This window comes from Rattus norvegicus, chromosome 10 (genome assembly GCF_036323735.1).
Source record: "Rattus norvegicus strain BN/NHsdMcwi chromosome 10, GRCr8, whole genome shotgun sequence".
In the NCBI taxonomy this organism is placed as follows: Eukaryota; Metazoa; Chordata; class Mammalia; order Rodentia; family Muridae; genus Rattus; species Rattus norvegicus.
In genome coordinates, this window is record NC_086028.1 from 88,068,764 (window position 1) to 88,090,697 (window position 21,934).

Sequence of the window (21,934 nt, forward strand, 5' to 3'; positions counted from 1 at the left end):
TGACTTGGATATAATTAACACAACTAACCACCTCAGCCCAGTGGGAGGGAAGGGTGCAGGCCAGAGCCCTTTGGCTGCCATCCTTCTTCCTCTCCCTAAGGGCTTAGGGAAGCCAGGCTGTGCAGCTGCCTAAGCTGCTGGAAACTGAGTGTGGTCTGGGAGGGGATGTGGCAACGGAGATGGCTTCTCCTTATCTCTGACCTCTTGGGTGACAGAAGAGAGTGGGCTAAGGGGACAGCAGGGATGATGGTTGAAAAGGCTATCGAGGGAATTCCTAGAAACTGCCCGCAGGTGACACAGCGCATGTCCTTCCTGTATAAGTATCCCAAGCCTCTCTCCAGTAGAGGTGGTTCATAGGAATTTCTACCTACAGGGCTTAGTGCTTTGGGCCAAGGGGGTTGGGAGAGCCATGGGGCATTGTGGAGACAGACTCACAACCCTTGCTTAGATCCTTCCAAGCCAGACTGGACTTAGAGTGTGACTCAGTAAAAGAGCACATGCCTACCATGAGTGCTAGTTCAATCCCTAGCACTGAACACAAAACCAAACCAAACCAAACAAAACCCTACCAACCCCCACAGAATGTCCAGAGTCCTTCACTCCCACGAATGTGAAGCACAGGTTAGATTTTATGGGCTCAGACCAACCTGTCTTTTGGCTTTGCAGTTTATACTCCCTGTGGTTTAAACCCCTCCCCTCCCCTCTTCTCCCTTCCCCCCTTCCTTCTCCTCCTCTCTCCTCTCCTCTCTCCTCCTTGTAATCTACAAGGTCTTCAGAACTGCCTTAAGTTGGCAGACAGCCATACCCCATCCAGTCTTCTTGACACCCACCCTCTTAATTATGTTTGGTGTGTCTTTATTTCTGAACGCCAGAGGCTAGCATGAGACCCAAGACCACAGGCTCTGGAGCCTGTCTATCAAGTGATGTGTGTGTGTGTGTGTGTGTGTGTGTGTGTGTGTGTGTGTGTATCCTATGAGAGACCATGTCAATATAACAGAATCAATTCTGTTATACAATCTCTTTCTTGAGCCCTTTGTAATTCTGTTATGGGCTCAGTAGACTACACTGGCACAGAATTCCAAGTTTTCCCGCCTTCCTCCCACCCACCCTCTTCAATGTTGGGATTACAGGTGTGTGTGTGTGTGTGTGTGTGTGTGTGTTCACACGTACATGGTAGGCAAGCTCTCTACGACTGAGCTAGCTCCTCAGCCCCTCCCCCGACCTTCTCTCCCCTTCTCTCCCTTAGTCCTTGGCACCTCGCCCCTCCTGGCTCAGGGTAGCATATACTATTCTATCACCTGACCCTCATATTTAGAGGGGCTTTTTTTTTGCTGTACATGTCTAATTCCGTCTATTCTGCTGCTCAATATGATGTTGGTTCAATTCAAAGCCCTGCCGAGATAAGAAGAATGGTGGAGGGATGCCACTGCTATGTTCTAGAGAATGAACATTCAGGCAGTGAAGCTGTGAGTCATCTTTCATTAAAAAGTCACACGTATTAAGAACTCGTGGGGCTGGAGAGATGGCTCAGCGGCTAAGAGCACTGACTGCTCTTCCAGAGGTCCTGAGTTCAAATCCCAGCAACCACATGGTGGCTCACAACCATCTGTAATGAGATCTGATGCCCTCTTCTATATATATTTTATATAAAATACATAAATAAATCTAGGAGGAGGAGGAGGAGGAGGAGGAGGAGGAGGAGGAGGAGAAGAAGAAGAAGAAGAAGAAGAAGAAGAAGAAGAAGAAGAAGAAGAAGAAGAAGTAGTAGTGGAGGGTAGGGTGAGGCTCAGTGAGTAAGAGGCTTGCTGCACAAGCCTGAGGACCTGAGTTTGGATCCCCAGGACCCAGAGAAAAAGCTGAGCTTATTATGGTCAGTGAGCTTGAAGACATGGCTACTAGCAGCATAAGTGTTCCCAGGAAAAAGAAGGCCTCACTTAAAGAGGAAGCGGCCAGTGAACCCGAAGAGGCGGCAAGCCCCATCACCCCTAAGAAGAAAAGGAAATTTTCTGAGGAGCCTGAGGCTGCTGCTAGCTGCACAGAGAGTGGCACAAAGAAAAAGAAAAAGTTCCAGAAGGCACAGGAGGAGGATTAGAACGGACCTTATGGTGGCAGCCCCTCCTTCCCATGATAAACCCCAATAAAAACACAAAACCAGGAAAAAAAAAAGCTGAGCTTAGCTCCTGGGCCCATAAACCCAGCTCTGGGAGTAGAGAACAGGAGGATCTTCCAGTCCACGGGAGTCACAGAAAAACTAAGCACAGGTTGCTTAGTGGCTTCCGGAAGTTTCTGGTCCACCATGTCAAGGAGCTGGAAGTGCAACAAATCTTGCTGTGCTGAGATCGCTCACAGTGTGTCCTCTAAGAACTGAAAAGCAATGGTGGAAAGAGCAGCACAGCTGGCCATCAGCGTCACCAATCCCAACGCCAGGCTACACAGCGGAGAGAATGAATAAATGGCTTGGGTGCCTGTTTTGTGTTCTAATAAAAGCACAAAAACTGCCATCTTAAAAACGAAGAGGGGGTTGGGGATTTAGCTCAGTGGTAGAGCGCTTGCCTAGCAAGCGCAAGGCCCTGGGTTCGATCCCCAGCTCCGGGGAAAAAAAAAAAAAAAAAAAAAAAAAACGAAGAGAAGGGCTGGAGAGATGGCTCAGTGGTTAAGAGCACTGACTGCTCTTCCAGAGGTCCTGAGTTCAAATCCCAGCAACCACATGGTGGCTCACAACCATCTGTCATGGGATCTGATGCCCTCTTCTGGTGTGTCTGAAGACAGCGACTGTGTACTCCCTTACATGGAATAAATAAATTAAAAAAAATTAAAATGTTTAAAAAAGAAAAGAAAAGAAAAGAAAAGTCCCTTGTGTCAGATTCAGTGAGAGGCCCTGTCTCAAGGAGGGAAGAAAGAGCGATGGAGAAAGACACCCAGTGTCCTCCTCCAGCTCTAAGTGTGCATGTTCCCACTCACATGTGTACATACATATATACCCACACATACACACATACCTGAAAATATGTTGGCGAGGCTTACCTAGGACAGAGAATTCTGGAAGCCTACACGGTCTTCATTGCTAATGAGAACATTAAAAAAAAAGTCTTCCTATTAGCCAGAGTAATTATTCGAATATGCGGCGATCAACCTGTCAGAATTTCCAAATAGCTGATTAATGGGTGAAGGAATTAATGAGCTATTGAAACTTGTTCTAAGGAACCCAAAGCACAGACGTGCCCAGGCTATCTGGAATGCTGAAACGGGAACTGCGCTGGATGCCAGGCTGGGTAAGATCCACAGGCGGTAATCAATGGCATCCCCACTAGACTATCTGAATTGCTGCCGAGAAGGATCCCTACTGCTATTATCAGCTGGCTGAGCTGTACAATTGCTCAAGGTCAATAAAACAGGCACGGACACGCAGGACCTTTCGGCCCATTGCTAAGCCTTTCACGGTTTCCCCCGGTTAGAACTCTGAGCATAGATATCTCCAGGACAAGGGACACTCATCCCGTCCCATCAAAGACCTTCAGTTTCAGCTCAGCTCAGAGCCGTCCAGACAACGCTGATAAACCTTCCACCATTCCCAGGCTGGCAAAACCTTTGCCCTTCATCTTCCCTCACCCTGAGATCTCTGGTTCATCTCCCGTGCCTTTTCCTTGTTTCTTTCTTTTAAAATTTTATGTGTATGGGTGTCCTGAGTTGTGCAGCATGTGCATGCCTGGTGTCCCTGGAGGTCGGAAGAGGGCTTCAGATCCCCTGTAACTGGCCTTACAAATGGTTGCGAGCTGCCTTGTGGGTCCATCTCGGGTCCTCTGGAAGAGCAGCCAGCGAGCTTAACCTCAGAGCTCCCTCTGCAGCCCCTTTCTTGACTTTCTCTTTGAACTGTGCAGTCAACACATTTTCTTCATAGTAGTTACCATTTATTGTATATATATATATATATATATATATCAAACACTATAGAGCTATATCACTAATAATATTAGTAATAATATTAAGCTGGGTGGTGTGTGCTACCATAAAATTATAATAATAATGACAATAATAATAACAACACAATGAATATCTATGAAATGAGTACTCTCTTTACTTCAAATTATATATATGTATATATATATATATATATATATATATATATATATATATATTTAAGTTCAAGCTCATGGAAGTGGGCGTCAAGACGACTGAGAGAGTCAGAGCAGAACAAAGCCATCCAGACTCTTAACTGCTAACCAGAAACAGCTAAAGAAGTCATTTCTTGGGGTTGGGGATTTAGCTCAGTGGTAGGGCTTGCCTAGCAAGCGCAAGGCCCTGGGTTCGGTCCCCAGCTCTGAAAAATAGAAAAGGGGGAAAAAAAAAGAAGTAATTTCTTGGGCAGTGGTGGTGCATTTCTTTGGTTCCAACCCTTGAGAGGCAGAGGCAGATGGATCTCTGTGAGTTCAAGGTTAACTTAGTTGACAAAGCGAGTTCCAGGACAGCCAGGGCTCCTACAGAGAGATCCTGTAGCTCCCTGGAGTACGGGTGAGAAGGATACTGAGGCATCACTTGGGTTAGCAGGACACAGTGCTGGGATCCATTAGTGATGTCTGACTTGGCCACAGACTCTTAGATGGTCATGGTTTTCCTGTCTTGTTGGGTATTTGTCAGTCTGGCTAACAAACACCATGCAGTTTCTTGGCCAATTTTAAACACTTCTCCCTCTCTCTCTCTCTCTCTCTCTCTCTCTCTCTCTCTCTCTCTCTCTCTCTCTCTCCCTGTCTCTGTCTCTCTCTGACTAAGTTGTTGTCAGACTCAAAGAGATTCACCTGCCTCTGTATCCCAGATGTTGGGATCAAAGGTGTGTGTCAGCATGCCTGGATACAGGCCTTCCTTTAAAGCTCACCCCCTGCCCCCCAATTCCTGGATCATTAACTTTTAGGCTTTTGTTTCTCAAGTTGTGATTCCATCTACCTATCCCCCCTCTCCAGTGGGGAGATATTCCTTGGGAGCTCCTAAGAAGAGCAGACTCTTTGGCCTGACCTCAGCCCTCAGAATCAGCAGCTGCTTCTTCCAAGGACTTGTTGCTACGTTCAAGGGTGAAGAATCCTGGTCCTCATTCTCAGCCGAATCTGCCCTGCCTCAGTTCAGCTGCCGGTCATCTTCCGGGAAGGTGCTGGCCGAGGCCCAGGTCTCAGTTTTCCCGGCAGACTCTGACTCTCTGACTCTCACCCCAGCAAAAACAGGTGTGTGTTCACGGACTATTTCAACTAAGGCATGAGGGCTCGAAACCATTTTGCCCCACACTGGAGAGGCCTTTTGGAATATTTTAGCCTGTTCTCTTAGGGTGTGAGGATTTGACTGTGAGTCTTCTTCTTTTTTTTTTTTTTTTTTTTTTTTTTTTTTGGTTCTTTTTTTTTCGGAGCTGGGGACCGAACCCAGGGCCTCGCGCTTCCTAGGTAAGTGCTCTACCACTGAGCTAAATCCCCAGCCCCGACTGTGAGTCTTCTAGCCACACCTCTACAGCGCGACATTGGGCCTTTCCTATTTGGGAGACTTTCCTATCTGGGAGGAAGAGAAGCAGTCACAGCAGTGCTACTAAGAGGTGACTCTGCAGTCAAGAGCAATTGTTCTTGCAGAGGACCTGAGTTTGGCACCTGTAACCCCAGCTCAATAGGACCCAACATCCTCTTCTGGTTTTCTTTCTTTCCTTTTTTTTTCAATTTTTGTTGGACACAGCTGGGAGCCAGCTCTAAGGAACGCTCTACCCTCCACCCTGGCTGTTCAGGGCTGGGGGCAGGGTGGTTCCATCCAGCAGTCTCAGCCAACAGGAACCCCACAAGGCAACAGTCTACGAATGGTTACTGTAGAGTTGGGAGACAGGGCTGCTCCACAGACCCATGAATAGGTCAAATCTTTTATAAATAAACATCCAGTTGAAGAGAAAAATGACAACTCTAATTCATTCTTATACACAAGGCGCACTCTAGGGCGATGGGTGGGGTGACCAGAGGCTGACATCGTCACTGGTCAGGGGCCTGGGTGGGAGATGAGTGGGTCCAGATGTCCACAGCACGGGGCAGGAGGGGCAAGGCGGGGCAACAGACAATGGGCACTAGGACGGCGCACATTTACAAGACCAACTACTGAGGGGGCAGCTGCTCGCGCATGTGTCAGGCTGTTCCTGCTGGAATGAGGAGGGGGTGATCTTTACATCCTATCCTGTGACCGGTGGTGGAAGAAGACCACTTTGTGGGAAGGATTAGGGCCACGATGAAACCGTAGAGGCCAAGCACCTCCGCAAAGATGAGGATTAGGATCACGCCCACGAACAGTCAAGGCTGCTGGGCAGTGCCCCGGACACCAGCATCTCCGACGATGCCAATGGTGAAGCCAGCAGCCAGGCCACTCAGCCCCACACTCGGGCCAGCGCCCAGTTGAAGAAAACTCCTGTAGAGGGTGATGCCATCAGTTAGGGAGTTATCGCTAAGTACTGCCACCACCAGGCCGTGGATGGCGATGATCCCAGCCATAACCACTGGGATGATGGACTTTATGATCAGCTCTGGCCTCATGACCCGCACGGCTGCGATGTCAGTGCCACTCTTGGCTGTGCCATAGGCAGCTCCCATGGCGCTGAAGACCATGGCGTACGAGGCGCCCATGACACCGAAAAAACGAAGAATATTCGGGGGTGTTCTTGATGTCAGCCATGTCTGCAAGCGGGGTGAGGGCAAGCTCTGCAGGCAGCGGCGGGCTAGGTCGACAGGAGAGAGAGCGAGCAGACGAACGAAGGTTCTCAAAGCGGCTTATGCGACAGTGATTCTCTTCCGGTTTTCTCAGATGCCTGTATGAATGTGCAAAATACACTTAGACACATATATAAAAAAATGAATCTTTAAAAAAAAAAAGTACACGCAGGCTGGAGAGATGTTCAGTGGTTAAGAGCACTGACTGCTCATCCCAAGGACCTTGGATGGATTTTCAGCACCCACATAGCTGCCCACTCCAGTTCCAGGAACCAGGCTCTCCTCTGGCCTCTGAGGGCACTGCACACACTTGGTACACAGACAAAACATTTATATACATAAAGTGAAATGAAAGTATACATTTTAAAATCTCAATTTTAAAAAAGATTTTATTTATTTTATTTATGTGGGCACACTGTAGCTGTCTTCAGACACACCAGAAGAGGGCATCAGATCCCATTACAGATGGTTGTGAGCCACCATGTGGTTGCTGGGATTTGAACTCAGGACCTCTTGGAAGAGCAGTCAGTGCTCTTAATCTCTGAGCCATCCCTCCAGCCCCTTAAAATAACAAAAAGTTGAGTCAAAAACTACAATTTTCTTTTTAAACAGACCCGGGAAAAGTTACACCCACGTCCACATGTCAAAGGCACACATGGGCAAGGCTGGATCCACGCCTTCTCTCCCTGTCAATGGGGGACTGGATCCCAGCCCCGCCGACCCTCTGCTAACGCCAGGAGAAGGAAGAATGCTCAACAAATTCACATCCTGGACAAGAACTCTGGGGGAGGACTCTGGGTGCTCCTTACCTGAGATTTGACCGAGGCTGGGGGCACACTTAGTTCCACGTGTGTAGCAGCTCTCACCGTGTGACCACGTGTTCAAGGTGGGCTTAGCTGTATATGTGTGGGTTTGTATGTGCTTACCCTAGGGAAGGGAGGACACTGCTTTCCCGTAAGTCTCAGGAGAATCTTATTCTCTCTCAGAGAAAGAGTGGGTGTGGATTTCATTGGCAACCTTCTAGAATTCATACAGAAAACTTCTTTTAGAGGTTAAAAAAAAAAAAAAAGAGGTGGTGTTACCCGGCTGTTGGTGCATCACTGTAATCCAGAATTTAGGATTCTGGATGAGAAGACCAGGAGTTCAATCATGGCCATCCTCAGCTACTATATAATGAGTTAAGGCCAGCCTGGGGCACCTTATGTCAAAGAGCTGAGAGGAGGCTGGCAAGATGGCCCTGTGGGTAAAGGCAGGCACTTGTCACCAAACCTGATAAACTGAGCTTGATCCCAGGATCTACATGGGGGAAGGAGAGAGCCACCTCCCACAGACTGTCCTCTGACCTTCACGGGAAAGTCATGGCGTACATGTGCCATTCCCTACCTCTGCCACATGCAAAATAAAGGTAGAACAGTCATATAGAAGGGCCATGTCTCCTTCCCTTGGTCTACTTTGACCAACTGAACACAGTAGACATGTTATGTGACTCACGGGTCCAGATTGTGAAGTCCTATGAAACCACAGCCCACTTCCTCGTGACCCTTCAAGCTTACGGGGGGAAACACACGGCCACACACACCCGGGGATGTCAAAGGTGATGTGGGAATTGTGTAGATGAGTTAGATCCCAACTTTATGGACCATGGAAGACTTCCCGGAAGAAAGGACATCTAAAGGGAGATCTGAGGGATGATGAGTGTAAGCAGCCACTTGTGCAAAAGCTACAAGGCAGGAGAGAGGATGTGCTTTCAAGGAGCTACAAAAAGCTCAAAGGAGTTCCGTTTGGCTGAGCACAGAGGTCAACAATGGGAAAAATGTCTGCAGGACCAGGTGGGGCAGACTTTGCAGGGTCTTCTAAGTCCTAAGAAGGTGTCTGTGTCAGTCAGCTTTTGGTTACTATAACACCCGAGACAGTCAACTTATGAAGAGAAAAGGTTAGCTGGGCCTGGTGATACATACTGGTATCCTAGCAACTCAGAGAATAAGGTGAGGCGGTGTAGGACCTGACATGGCCACAGAGCGGAGGTCAAGGCCAGCCCTGACCGCTCAGTGGGTCCTTCTCTCAAATAGAAGAAAAGGGTTGGAGATGTAACACTTAGGGTGGCAGAGCACTTAACGTCTGATGTGAACAAGGACCTAGGTCCAACTCCCAGTACTATAAAAGACAGACAGACAGACAGACACATGTAGGTTGATGTCAAGGCAACACATGATTGGACAGTAGAGAGTACGGTGGGGACAAAATTCTTGTAAGGCGAAAGAGAGGAGGAAGGAGAGAGATCAAGAAGGAGTCTATGGAGGGGGATGGTTCAGATTTAAGTGAACTAGATGGATTTTATCTTGTCTAGGTGGGCGGTTTATAACTTTATCAATTGGCAGCAGATTTATTGTGTGGATGAATTGTGGATTGAGAATTTACCATGTGAAACTAATTGCTAAATTACAAGTTTCTGGAACTCTGATTCTGCCGGGCTGAAGAGGACAGTGTGTGAAAGAAATGGCTGAGAGGCAGTTGGAGCGTGTGGATCTGGTTCTGTTGCCCTTGTGGAGTGAGAATGTGCAGGGCCCGCAGAACAAGGTGTGTGTGTGTGTGTGTGTGTGTGTGTGTGTGTGTGTGTGATGGTGACTAATGCCTAAAGGACCACGCAAAGAGGGCAGCTAAAAGGGAGACAGCTGGGAGAGGGCGGCTTGCAGATCGAGCGACAGAGTAGCAGCTGGACGGAGTGGATCTGGCTCGCAGGAAGTGATAGAAAACGCTCCTTTTTAAAATTTTTACCGCAACAGACACACACACACACACACACACACACACACACACACACACACACACAGACAGTCATCACAGGTACAGGTACAGGCACAGCACAGACACAGTCACAGTCACAGGCACAGACACAGACAGACACAGAGACACAGAGAGTTCAGCGGCACCTCCTGGATGCCTGGTGCCCATGGAGCTGAGAAAAGGGTGTAGGATCCCCTGGACTAGCTATGGATGATTGTGAACCACCATCTGGGTGCTGAGAACCAAACCTGGGTCCTCTGTAAGAATAATAAATGGCCTTAACTATCGAGCTGTCTCTCCAGCCTTTGTTTTTGAGACAGGGCCTCCCTGTGTATTCCTGGCTGTCTTGGAACTCACTATGTAGACCAGGCTGGCCTCGAACTCACTGATTCACTTGCTTCTGCCTCCCCAGTGCTGAGATTACAGGCAAGCATCACTGTATCTGGCCACCCGGTTGTTTTGGGGCCTGTGGAGAGGCAGTATAGCACAGCAAGGAGAGCCTGGTGGAAGAAAATGGCTTTCCTCATGATTGGATGTGAAAGACATCCCATAATTGGAAGACCTCCCACAAAGCCTCACCTCTAATCGGATCTGCCAGCTCCCCATAACTCCAGGCTGAGGATGAAGCCTTGAACACAGAGGTTCTCAACCTGTGGGTCACAAGCCCTTGAATGACTGTTTCACAGGGGTCACTTATCAGATACCCTGCATCTCAGATATTTATATTAAAATTCATGACAGCAGCAAAATTACAGTTATGAAGAAGCATCAAAAATAATTTTATGGTTGGGATTACCACAACCTGAGGAGCTATATTAAAGGGTTTCAGCATTAGGAAGGCTGAGAACCACTGCTTTAATAACACATCACCCTGTGGAGAAAACTCAAGATTCAAGCCAGACTCTGAACTTCATCCACCAGGGAGCCATGAACCAAGGCCAAGGAGCTCTTAGTCCAAGAAGGAAGCAATGAGAATTTTATTTATTAATTAAATTTGATTCTAGGTCAACTTTTTTTTAGGTCAACTTTTTAAAAATAGTTTTGTTGTTGTTTATTTATATATGCCTGCAAGATGTCTGTGGGATGGTGTCAGATCCGCTGGAGCTGGAGTTACAGACAGTTGTGAGCTACCATGTGGGTGCTGGAAACTGAACCCAAGTCCTTTGGGAGAGCAGCCAGGACTCTCAACTGTTGAATCATCTCTCCAGCTCCCTCTAGGTCAATTTTTAAAGCATTCTAGTTTTCAGAAAGGTACACATGCGTTACAAGGGCACATAATGAGAGGCTGGAGAGATACCCCCGCTGCTAAGAGGGCTGGCTGCTCATCAGAGGCCCCAGGTTTGGTTCCCAGCATCCACATGGCAGCTCACAACCATCTCTATAGGTCCAGGGGATGGCATCTTTCGCCCTCTTCTGGCCTCCTCAGGTACTGCATGCAAGGAACATTGATATACATATAGGCAGTCCATACATACACATTAAATAAAAAAAAAATTTGGGGGGGGGCACATAAGCAATACAAATCTCCATTTCTCTCCTGTCTCCCAGCCACCAAACTCTCTGTAGGTAAAGGATGTGGGATCGTCACTCTGGCCCAGTGGAAAGCAAGAATTAGAATGGAGACCTTTTAGCGACCCATTACCCACTCTGGTTAGGCATTAATTACTTATTTTATTTTGCTGTTTTGGTGACAGGGCCTCTTTTTATAACCCTGGAACTCACTCTGTAGACCAGGCTGGCTTTGAACTCATAGAGATCGGATTGCCTGTGCCCCCCAAGTGATGGACCTAAGGGAATGTGCCACCATGGCCTGCTGGTTAGTTTTCTTATCGCTGTGACAACATACCTCCCAAAAAAGCAACTTAACAGAGGAAGGGCTTTTGGTCCACAGTTTGAGGAATATAGTCACTGATGGTGTGGACTGTATGACAACAGGAGTGGGAAGCAGCTGGCCCTGTTGCATCCACTGCCAGGGAGCAGAGAGAGAGGAACGCTGGTGCTGTCCATTATTCAGTCAGGAAGCTCCTCCAATGAACTGTACCTCCTGTATTCAGGATTGGTCTTCCCTCCTCTGCAAACACTCACAGATACAGTGTATCACCTGAGGTAGATACTGTCCACCCAATCAAACTGACAGTGAGATACCAAGTACCAAGTACCGAGCCAGCAGAGCCAGAATGTGTGACTGTGTAACTGGAGAGACTCTAGGAGGACTTGGGGGCTTGTTGGACTCTGACTATGGAGAGGGGAGGGTTACATGGGGAGGATGGCAGTGCCTGTTGGCAAGCCAAGGGAAGCAGAGTCAGTTACCAGAAATGCCATGTTCTGGACAGCTACCGCCATCACCTGTGGCTTCCCTATCAGCATTGTCTCTTACCTTGAATTTTATGGGGGCTTGTGGTTTGCTTTGATGGACAACATATAGCTAAACCAATACCTTGACGGCTCAGATCCAGGAAAGAGTCCTGGCAAATATTTTATAAAATTTATTTTATGTGTATGAGTGCTCTATCTGCATATACACCTGTGTTCCAGAAAAGAGCCTCAGATCCCATTACAGATGGTTGTGAGCCACCATGTGGTTGCTGGGAATTGAACTCAGGACCAGCCAAAGCTCTTAACCACTGAGCTACCTCTCCAGCCCCAAGTACTGGCAAATTTTACTTCTGCCTTCTTGGGAGTCATTGATGAAAGAGAAGTCTAGCTTCGCTGAATGAGGGAAAGGCTACATAGAAAGAGGGAGGGGGGGTCTGAAGATGTGATTCAGTGGCAGAGAGCTTACCAACATGCAGGAGACCCCGAGTTCCATACCCAGTCCCCAAAAACCAACTGTAGCAATGGCACAGGGAGAGGTACCCTGGGCGATGTGACTGCTTAGGGAAAGAGCAGTCCACACAGCTGTCTCTTCCAGCACCCCAATGAAGCCCCCTGACATTCATGGTGTCAGATTGGGTGCCCCAGAGCTGCAGGAATCAATCCAGCCACACCATAGGATGCTGAGAGCTGCTTACAGTGTACTGGGCTTAAATTGCAGAATTGCAGGCAAATTTTAAAAATGGCTATTGTTTTAAGCCTCTCCGTTTAGGGGGCAGACTGTCACTGAATGGGAAACTAAAAGAGAAAGGAGCAAGAGGCCCATTGTTTCCAGGGTCCCTGTGCACTGCCTCATCTCTGTAATCTGGAGCTTCTCTGCAGGAGGGTTGAGGGCTTGGTCTGTTGTTTCTCTTGTGTCCCATAAATGCTCTGTAATCCAATTGCATGTGGATTATGGCTGCCTTGGGTCAGCCTCTGCTTGTTTCCTACCTTCAGTTTAGGGGAAATTATTCTATTTCTCCTGACTTCAGACTCCTGGGAATATGCATTTCCTTTGCATTTCTCTTCTTTCTTTCTCTCTCTGTTTCTTTCTTTCTTTCTTTCTTTCTTTCTCTCTCTCTCTCTCTCTCTCTCTCTTTCTTTCTTTCTTTTCTCTCTTTCCTTTTTGAGACAGGGTCTTACTGTGTTATCCTGAAAACTAATATGTAGACCAGGCTGTTCTCTCTCTCTCTCTCTCTCTTTCTCTAAGATTTTATTTATTTTATGTATGTGAGTACACTGTCGCTGTCTTCAGACACAGGAGAAGAAGGCATCAGATCCCATGACAGATGGCTGTGAGCCATCATGTGAGCCAGTTAAGAGGCTCTTCTCTTAACTCACCAAGATCTTCTTGCCTGTGTCTCCTCAGGGGTAGGATTAAAGATGTTGGCCACCAAGCCGGGGAGCTCCCTGTCTCTAATACAGGGTTCCATACCAAGTAGCTGTTTACTAAATGCCAGAGATGCACGGCTAAGTGAGGCTCACTGGACAGAATCCTAAGCAGGCTCCATTTCCTGAGTTCTGATTCCCATCCAAGTTCCCTGGTTTCTCCATTTATGGGAAGAAGGTCACACCTATCTTCTCGCTCCAGGAGCTGTTTCCGAGGCTGGTGGTAGAGTGGTACTGGAGATAGGCAACCGTGAGTTAAGGACCCAAGAGAACCACACACTTCTGTGTCATCATGGAGAAATGGCTGAGCTTACAAGCAAGAGGAAGTGAGACGAAAGGGTAGTGTGATTGATGGGAGTGAAGATTCTGAGAGGTTCCCCATCCCTGCCCTCCATTCCCCAGCCGAGGCCAGAAGAGGAATGGGTTTGCTTGTTGTATGCACCTGAAGGAGTCAATGATCTTGGGCTCTCTGACCAAGTTGCCCTCCCCTCCCCTAAACCAGGACCGCTGCCAACTCAGCCAGTGGAAGAACCGCCTTTTTCTGTCCTCATGTACAAGGCTTCTAGGCAGTCTGGGGCTCCCTGGGCAGAGATCTTCCCCCTTCTCTGAATTCCCTCCAAGGACTGTGGATACCTGGGGACCCTCTACGTTAGTCCCTGTGGATTGCTCTTGTTGGAGGCTCCTTCACAGACCTATTTCTTGTAGATCTGAGGAGATGAAGGATCTTTCTTATGTCCCCTTCTCAACTCTTGTCACAATGGAGGGACTCAGGAGAGACTCTTAGCAACTTTCCCATATTCAAGATAATGAGACTGAGGCCAAGGTTAGGGAAATGGTGTGTCTTGACTGAGCTGAAGAAGGCAGGTCCGTTTCTGACCTTCAGGGCAGTGGCACCCTCTTCATCCCACAACACTTTGCCAGTGCCCCTCCCCCTTTCCCATCCCAGTCCATCCCTTCTCTTCCCACCCTTCCTTCCTCTAGCATAGAGTGGTAGGGACTCATAATTTGGGGTAATGGGTGTGGTGGTTTGAATGAAAATGGCCTCCACAGACTCATGGGAAGCAGCATTATTGGGGGGTGTGGCCTTGCTGATGGAATTGTGTCACAGGGGGGTGGGCTTTGAAGTTTCAGAAGCTCAAGCCAGGTCCACTGTCCCTCTCTCTTCCTGCTGCCTGCGGATCCAGACGTAGAGCTCTCAGCTCCTTCTCCAGCACATGTTTGCCTGATGCTGCCATGCTTCCCACCATGACAATAATGGACTAAACCTCTGAACTGTAAGCCAGCCTTACGTAAACGTTTCCCTTTATAAGAGTTGCTGCGGCCATGGTGTCTCTTCACAGCAATAAAACCCTAACGGGGACAATAGGCAACAGGCAACCTTCCTGGTGAATGTGCACTTGACTCGTTTATGGAATGTGTGAGCAGCTACACACACACACACACACACACACACACACGCACACACGCCTGTACTTCCATTGGTCCCTATTCGGTCCCCCAACTCCTCAGATGGACCTCACCGTTGTCTACAGCTGGCATAACTTTGGGCAACAGGCCCAGGACAGATGTACAACTTCTTCACACCCTGACTCCAGAGGTGGAAAGAAGACAGGTCTATTGATAATTGTATATCATCAATACAGTATACCTATGACTGTATTAGGACTTACCATTGGGTCCCCAAACTACAGCTCCCCGAGCACCTCCCCACCCTCTTTTGTGGGGTTGAGGGTGGGAGTGTTAAACCCAGGCCTTCTGCACAGTTAGGCAAGCACTTTACAAATGAACTGCGTCCTGGGCCTCTTTCTCCTTCTTGATAAGAACCTGTTTGTACAAGTTCCTGCCTGGCCACAGGGCCTGAGAAGACACAGCCGGATCTCTTTATTAAACACAAGGGCAGATGCTTATCTTTCTCCCAGAACAGGCTGCTACCTCCTTCTGGACCGTGCCAGCCAAGGGCACTGCCTGGTGAGACAAATTAGGTAACACTGAGCAGACCCCTGGTACCTACTGCTGAGAGAGCAGCGCTCTGGGGGAGGGGAGAGATGGGGGGGAGGGGCCGTGAGCAGGATCAGAGGAGTCCCTTAAAGTTCTTTCTCTCTTCCCTTCCCCTCGCTCCCACCCCCAACCCGCAGCCCCAGCCATCCCAGTGCCCCCTACCTCTGGAAAAGCTGAATTGGGATTCGATCCCCAGCCAGTTGCTGAGTTCCGGAGCAGCTGTCCCAGGCTTGGGGGGAGGGGGTCAGGAATGCTGGGGCTGAGGCCTGGGCCGCCCCAGACAGAGCCGGCTCTGAATTCTGGGAATGTTTGTGCAGCTGGAGCCCATTAGGGGAGGGAGCCGGGCCGCTTATTAATCCCAGCCTTGTTCCCCGGGTGGGGCCAGGGCCCCCGCACACGAGTGAAGGGGGAGGGGGCTTTGTTGGGAGAGGTGGGCCCCAGCCCTCAGGCCCCTGCTTGGTTGTGTCTCAGATAGGAGACTGGTCATCTGCACCTCCCCAGCCCAGTGTACTAATGTCCATAGGGAGATAATCATAGGGCCAGGTGTGGACACGTGTGAGAGTCCTCTTGGGGATGTGACCAGGTCTGACAGAAGAGCTTTTACTGGGAGAGGCAGTGGACATTACTGGTCCTGAGAGGGATTTTGTATATTCCTGGGGCACCCTGTCTTGCTTTCAAGAGCTCTTTCTGGCTGGCACCCTGGGTAGTGGAGAAAGGGAGCATGGGGTTCATGTCTCAAGCATTTGAATGTGTTCACAAAGCAGCTCAGGAAAGAGACTGGAAGCAGGGTGTCTGTATTCAGCCAAGAGGGTGACTTCTTGTTGCAAGAGCTCCAGGAACTGCTGTCTACTGGGGCTCCAACTGAAGGAGTACATTGGAGGTTTTTGCAGTGTATGATCTGCTCAGCCAGACACAGTGCTCTTGGGTGTAGGCTGGGATAACAGGGGCCTGGGTTTGGGTCTAAATTGGCACCGTAAGCTGTAAGTCAAAAAAGTCCAGGCACGGGTTCCATCTCTGCCGGTTAGCTGTGAGACCGCGTGTCCCTGAGTCTTCCTTCCCCATGTACTAGTTGGAATAGTCTGTCCTGTGCATCCTGCTGTTTCGCTGGATGGCCAGGACCCGTTAGATAAGCCCTCCACCCCTGGCTTCGTCCCCAGCCACTCTAAGCTTCTCATTCATGCTCACTGCCTGTTTATGCAGCCATGCATCAAGCTTAAATGACTGCATGCCACATGCTCCGTGGTCGCTGAGGCCGCTGGCCATCGAGCAGCGCATACTCACTGGGCGTGGGCTGGGTCAGTTGCACACACAAATGCGATGTAAATGTGAAAGCCGCTTGAGCCTGAGGCTGTGAAGTGTGCAGAGGAAGCGTGCACCAGCAATCTTGGGACGACGCTTGGGAAGGCAGCAACGCAGATCTCATGTGGCAGGACGGAGGCTCCCTTGCAGTTAGGGCACCCTGTCGCCTCTGTCACTCCTCCAGCAGGAAGAACTGCAGGTGGTTCCGTGAGTTCAGTTCAACTGCACTCCGTGTAGATGTGTAGACGTGTCTTTGCAGCTTAGAAACTCATGCAAGTACATGAACATGCACTCGTCTGTGCGAATGCCCTCTGTCTCCCCTGGGAATCCAGGAATGGGTGTAGGGCTCCCTGGGTCAGAGGTCATGATGTCTCTGTCTTCACACTAGGAATGTCTAGAAGACATGGCATTTCCCTTCCAAGGAGAAGCTTCTGTCTCCTATACAGATTAGGAGATGCCTCAAGGCAGGTCTCGGGCCTCCAGAATTACATAGGCCTGCTTCTTATCCATCCCAGTTCTCCCTCTCCCTCTCCCTCTCCCTCCCCCTTCCCCTCCTCCCTTCCCCCTCCCCCTCCCCTTCCCCCTCCTCCTTCTGTTCTTCTTCCTCCTTCTCCATCTTTTTCTTCTTTGATTTTTCTCATGATAAGGTTCTCCGTGTCACATCCAAGGCCGTCCTATAACTCTGTATAACAGGCTGGTCTCGAACTCACAGAGATCTGCTAGCCTCTTTCTCCCGAATGCTGGGATAAAAGGCAAGTGCAGCCACACCCGGCGACCAAGTTTCCTTTAGCAAACAGTTCTGATATTCATTCCTTGCCCACACAATCTGGGATGCAAGTGTGGGAGTCCCTTAGACAAGGAGTACTCAGCTAAGAGACTGGGCAGGACGAGGGGTGGCATTTGGAGGCATAACTGGGGAAACCCCAGGCAGAAGTCCCCATTCCTCGATCATCCCCAGGATTCCGATTATCTCTGTCACAGTAACAGCCAACCCTGGTGTTGGGTGGGTCCGGTCCCACTCGCTCCCCTGGAAAACTCTCTGGTATTTTGAAGGGCCCTCTGGACACTGGAGACATTTTGAACTGCAAAGTCCCACAGCAGAAGGGGAGACAAACCTCTGTAGCTGTGGTCATGGCCAAAGTTTTAGGGATTGCTGAGGCACAGAACCCTCTCCAGAGCTGCCCAGGGCCCCTCAACAGCCTTCTTCATGTGTTTCAACCCCTCTTCTCCTCAACTCCCATGAGGGGTTGGGTCATCGAGGCTTCAACTAAGTAAAGCCTATCCTTCAAAGCTAGCTTACCCGCTCTCTAAAGACTGGTTTGGGTGCCTTGCTGGTTTGGGTGCCTTCCTCTCTGTTCCCCAAACACAGATCACTGTGGAGGGTGTTGACTAAATGATGTACTCTAGAGGATCTTCCATATTGGAGGGGAAAAGAAAAACTGACCCTTTTTCTAGACAGAGGTACCCTGGTGCTTGTCACTAGGGAGGACAGTGGACAGAACGTTGCATGAGGGATTAGGTTTTGCTCGCCAGTCTGCTGTGTGACACCAACCTCTCTGAACTTGGAAAACGGTAAGATGGCGCCAGTTGAATCCTGAAATCCCTTCAAGCTAGAATATCCTAGACTTCCTGGCCAGCCCTCTCATCCTGCTTTCTCTCCTTCAGAACCTCCCCCATGGCTGACCTTCCTTTTGCCTCCATTTGGCTCTCTTAAGGCAGGTGGTCCAGCCAGCTGTGTGGTGATGAGGTCCCTCTCACAGTGTGGGTGGTACTCAGTGAGTTGTGACCCAAGGAGGAGCTGTTGGCTGGGGGTACAACTGGGATTTGGGGTACAGGTTGGGAGCTTGAGGGGATTCAGGCTGTCCTCCTGACCCTCTCCCTATTAGGCAAATTTGTGAGGGAGAAGGAGAGATGTCATGGTTCAGGCTGCGGTGGGTCTGTCTCTCTTGGGGTGGTGGAGGAGGGGCAGTCACGGAAGCAAAGGTTGAGCTACGTTTTCCTTGAGCTTGGGGACACTGGGGCAGCCAGGCCAGGCTGGGTGGTTCCTGCAGCTGCTGGGTGGGTGTGCTTGTTGCTGAAGAGCTGGGGATAGTGTATGGATCCGAAGGGACAGCTGGGTTGCCCAGGAAACAGAGCCTGACACCAATCCTGAGATGCTTCCTGCCCTGAAAGCTGGGGCGAAGGCGTTCTTCACTCACCCTGAGCTAGAGGCTAGACAGAAACCAGTGAGAGTTAGATGAAAGCAAGGCCTAAGGCAGTCAGGTTACTTTCCCTTCTACGTGGTTCCATCCAGAAGACTTGCACGAGAGCTTTGTGTGGCAGTGTACGCCTTCAATTCCAGCATTTGGAGGTTGGAAGCAGGAGGGTCAGGGGTTCAAGACCAGCCTCATCTACTCTGTGAGTCTGATGCCAGACTGCATGAGGCCACCGACCCTCTTTCAAACGAGAGAGAGAGACAGAGACAGAGACAGAGAGATGGAGAAAGTAGTTAACCGAGCCTTGAGATGGTTTGAGTGAGGAGTTCAACTCCCATTTATGGGACTAGCCTGGAATATTTCCCACCAGTCTTTATCTTTATGGTCCTGGATTTCAAACTCTGTTGTGCTGAGGAGGAATTGCCTGGGTGGCTTATTTATTTTTATTTTATGTATTATTCGATTTTGAGATAGAGCCTGCTGTAGTCTAGACTGGCCTCAAACTCACTACATAGCTAAGGATACATAGTTAAACTCACTGACTTTGAATTCTTGATCCCCTTACCTTCGCCTCCCAAGTCCTGGGGTTACAGGTGTGTGCCATGCTCGTCCTGGGTGGCCCACCCGCTCGCCCATCAATTCACTTTTAGGAATTGGATTCGATCAGGTCTGGATCCTGGGAATTTGAATTTCCAACATGTTGTCAGTTGCCACTGTTACTCAGGGTCTACAGGCCATGTTCGTCCCCCGGAGCTTCCTTGCTCAGCTGTCAAACCCTTCTCCCCGCCCTGCCAGCCACAAGCCCTGCCAGCTGTTAAAGACTATCGAATGGCTGTAGTGGCCAAGGTCCAGGGTCAGTGCCCTGCAGGAGTAGGGAGGGTGCAGAGCTGGGCTCAGCTTGGCTGCTTCTATGGTGCCCAGGCCCCTGTAACACAGCCGGGTGATCATGGATCCATTTTCTCTCTTCCCCAGCATGGTGACTACGAGGATCCATTGGGGCCCCAGTGTCCCCAAGCTCAAGGATCTGTAAGTGACCAGAGTGTCATCTGTGGGTTTTCCAGTGTCTCCTAGGTCTGCATCCCATAATGTTTTTCAATATGTATGGGAGATATTGTTGTAAAAAATTTTTTTAAAAATTATAAACATATGCTTTCTCAACTTTAAAAACATTGTCGGCCAGGCATGATGTCTCATATTTGTAATCCTAGCACCCAGGAGTTAGAGGCAAGGGGATTGCTGAAAGTTTATGGCCAATCTATTCTACAAAGTGAATACCAGCATAGCTAGGGCTTCAGAGAGTAGTCTGTTTCAAAGTAAAACAACAGTAAAACTCATATATGCATATACACATACACATTATATATGTATACACATATATATCATATACACATACATATACACATGTAGATCATATACACACAAACATACACATCATATATGCATACACATATACATCATATAACATACATATATATCATATACACATACACATCATATACACATACATATCATATACACATACACATCATATACATATACACATATACACATATACACATACACATGCACATCATACACACGTACACATCAGATACATATACACACATATACACCATATACACATATACATACACATCATATACACATACATATTCAATATACATATACATCATATACACATACACATACATATATACATACACACATATACTCATATACACATACACATATACATCATATACACATATACATCATATACACATATATATACACATACAGTTCATATACACATATACATACACATTATATACACACACATACACATACATATATACATCATATACACACACATACACATACACACATATATAGTGCATCACGCTGAGTTAATAGCTCAGTGACAATGTGTCATGTCTGGCACGCTTGACAACCCCATCCCCAGCACTGATAAAATAATGACAGCAACCATAGCCTGGGTTTGGTCAAAAAATAAACAGTTCTGCTGGCTGTGGCTCTGCGCATCTGTAGTCCCAGCTACTTGGGAGGTTGAAGCAATAGGACTTAAACCCAGGCGCTCGGGGAGCAACCCAAGCAGCAATGCAGCGAACTCCTGGCTGTTGCCGGGTGTGGTCCTGCACGCCTTTAAGCACTTGGGAGGCAGAGGCCAGCCAGGGTCACATAGTGAGACCCTGTCGGAGAAAAAGAAAAAAAACACAACACAAAACAAACAAAAACACTTACCTCTCCCTCTCTTTAAAAATTTATTTTCTGGGGGTGGAGAGGGCAGAAGTGGGATGGGGGGCTTGGTGGAGGGGTAACCGGGAAGTGGGATATCATTTGAGATGTAAACAAATGGAATGATTAATAAAAAAAAAACTTATTTCCTTTGATGTGTGTGTTTAAGGATGTGCACTGTGTATGTGTGGATGCTCACAACAACCGGGAAGGGGTGTCGGACCTCCTGGGACTAGAATCTAATAAGTGTAGGTGCCAGGAATCAAGCCTAGGTCCTCTTCGAGAGCGGCAAGTGCTGAGCCTTCTCCCCAGTCCTACATTCTGAAGACTTACATTTACTTTGTGTGCATGCATGTCAGAGGACAACTTTGGGGAGTCTGTTCTCTCCTGTGGGTCCTGGAGATTGTGCTCAGTTTGTCGGGTGACAAGGAACTTCCACCGACTGAGTATCTCGCTAGCCTAAGTTGCTTCAACTTTGTATTTCGCAGTGTAACTTTGCCGGATTTCTGCCTCCTTTTTCAGACTGATAAATTCCACAAGGCAAGAGCTCTTTCTGATTATCGTTCACCTTTGTAGTTCGAGAGCCAAGCACCAAGCCTGGCACTAACTGGGGACTTCATAAGCGGGGGATATAATTCATCAATCGGCCAATCGTCACATGAAAGAACTGGAGGCTGGAGCCAACAGCTGGGGGGCTTGTGACCCACCTGGCACCAAAGGACAAAAGTCACTAAGTAAATAAATGAATAGAGGCACAAGCACAGTAGTGTCTGCCTGTAATCTCACCACCCAGGAAGTGGAGACAGGAGGATTGTGAGTCACAGGCCAGCCTGGGCTACATAGTAAGGCTCTGTCTCAAAAAACCTGAAACAAAGCAAAGACTCTAAAGAGGGAAAGAGGACAAAGGCTTCTTAGGATGCAGCAAAGGGAAAGGAATGAAGGGTTCGGAAATGCATTTATGGGGAGGTC

The 21,934-nt window shown here is 48.7% G+C and overlaps 1 pseudogene; it reads right to left on the bottom strand.

Moving 5' to 3' along the window:
- Positions 1–5,334: 5,334 nt before the first annotated feature.
- Atp6v0c-ps1 (ATPase H+ transporting V0 subunit C, pseudogene 1) lies at positions 5,335–15,613 on the bottom strand (annotated as a pseudogene).
- Between the last annotated feature and the right edge of the window lie 6,321 nt (positions 15,614–21,934).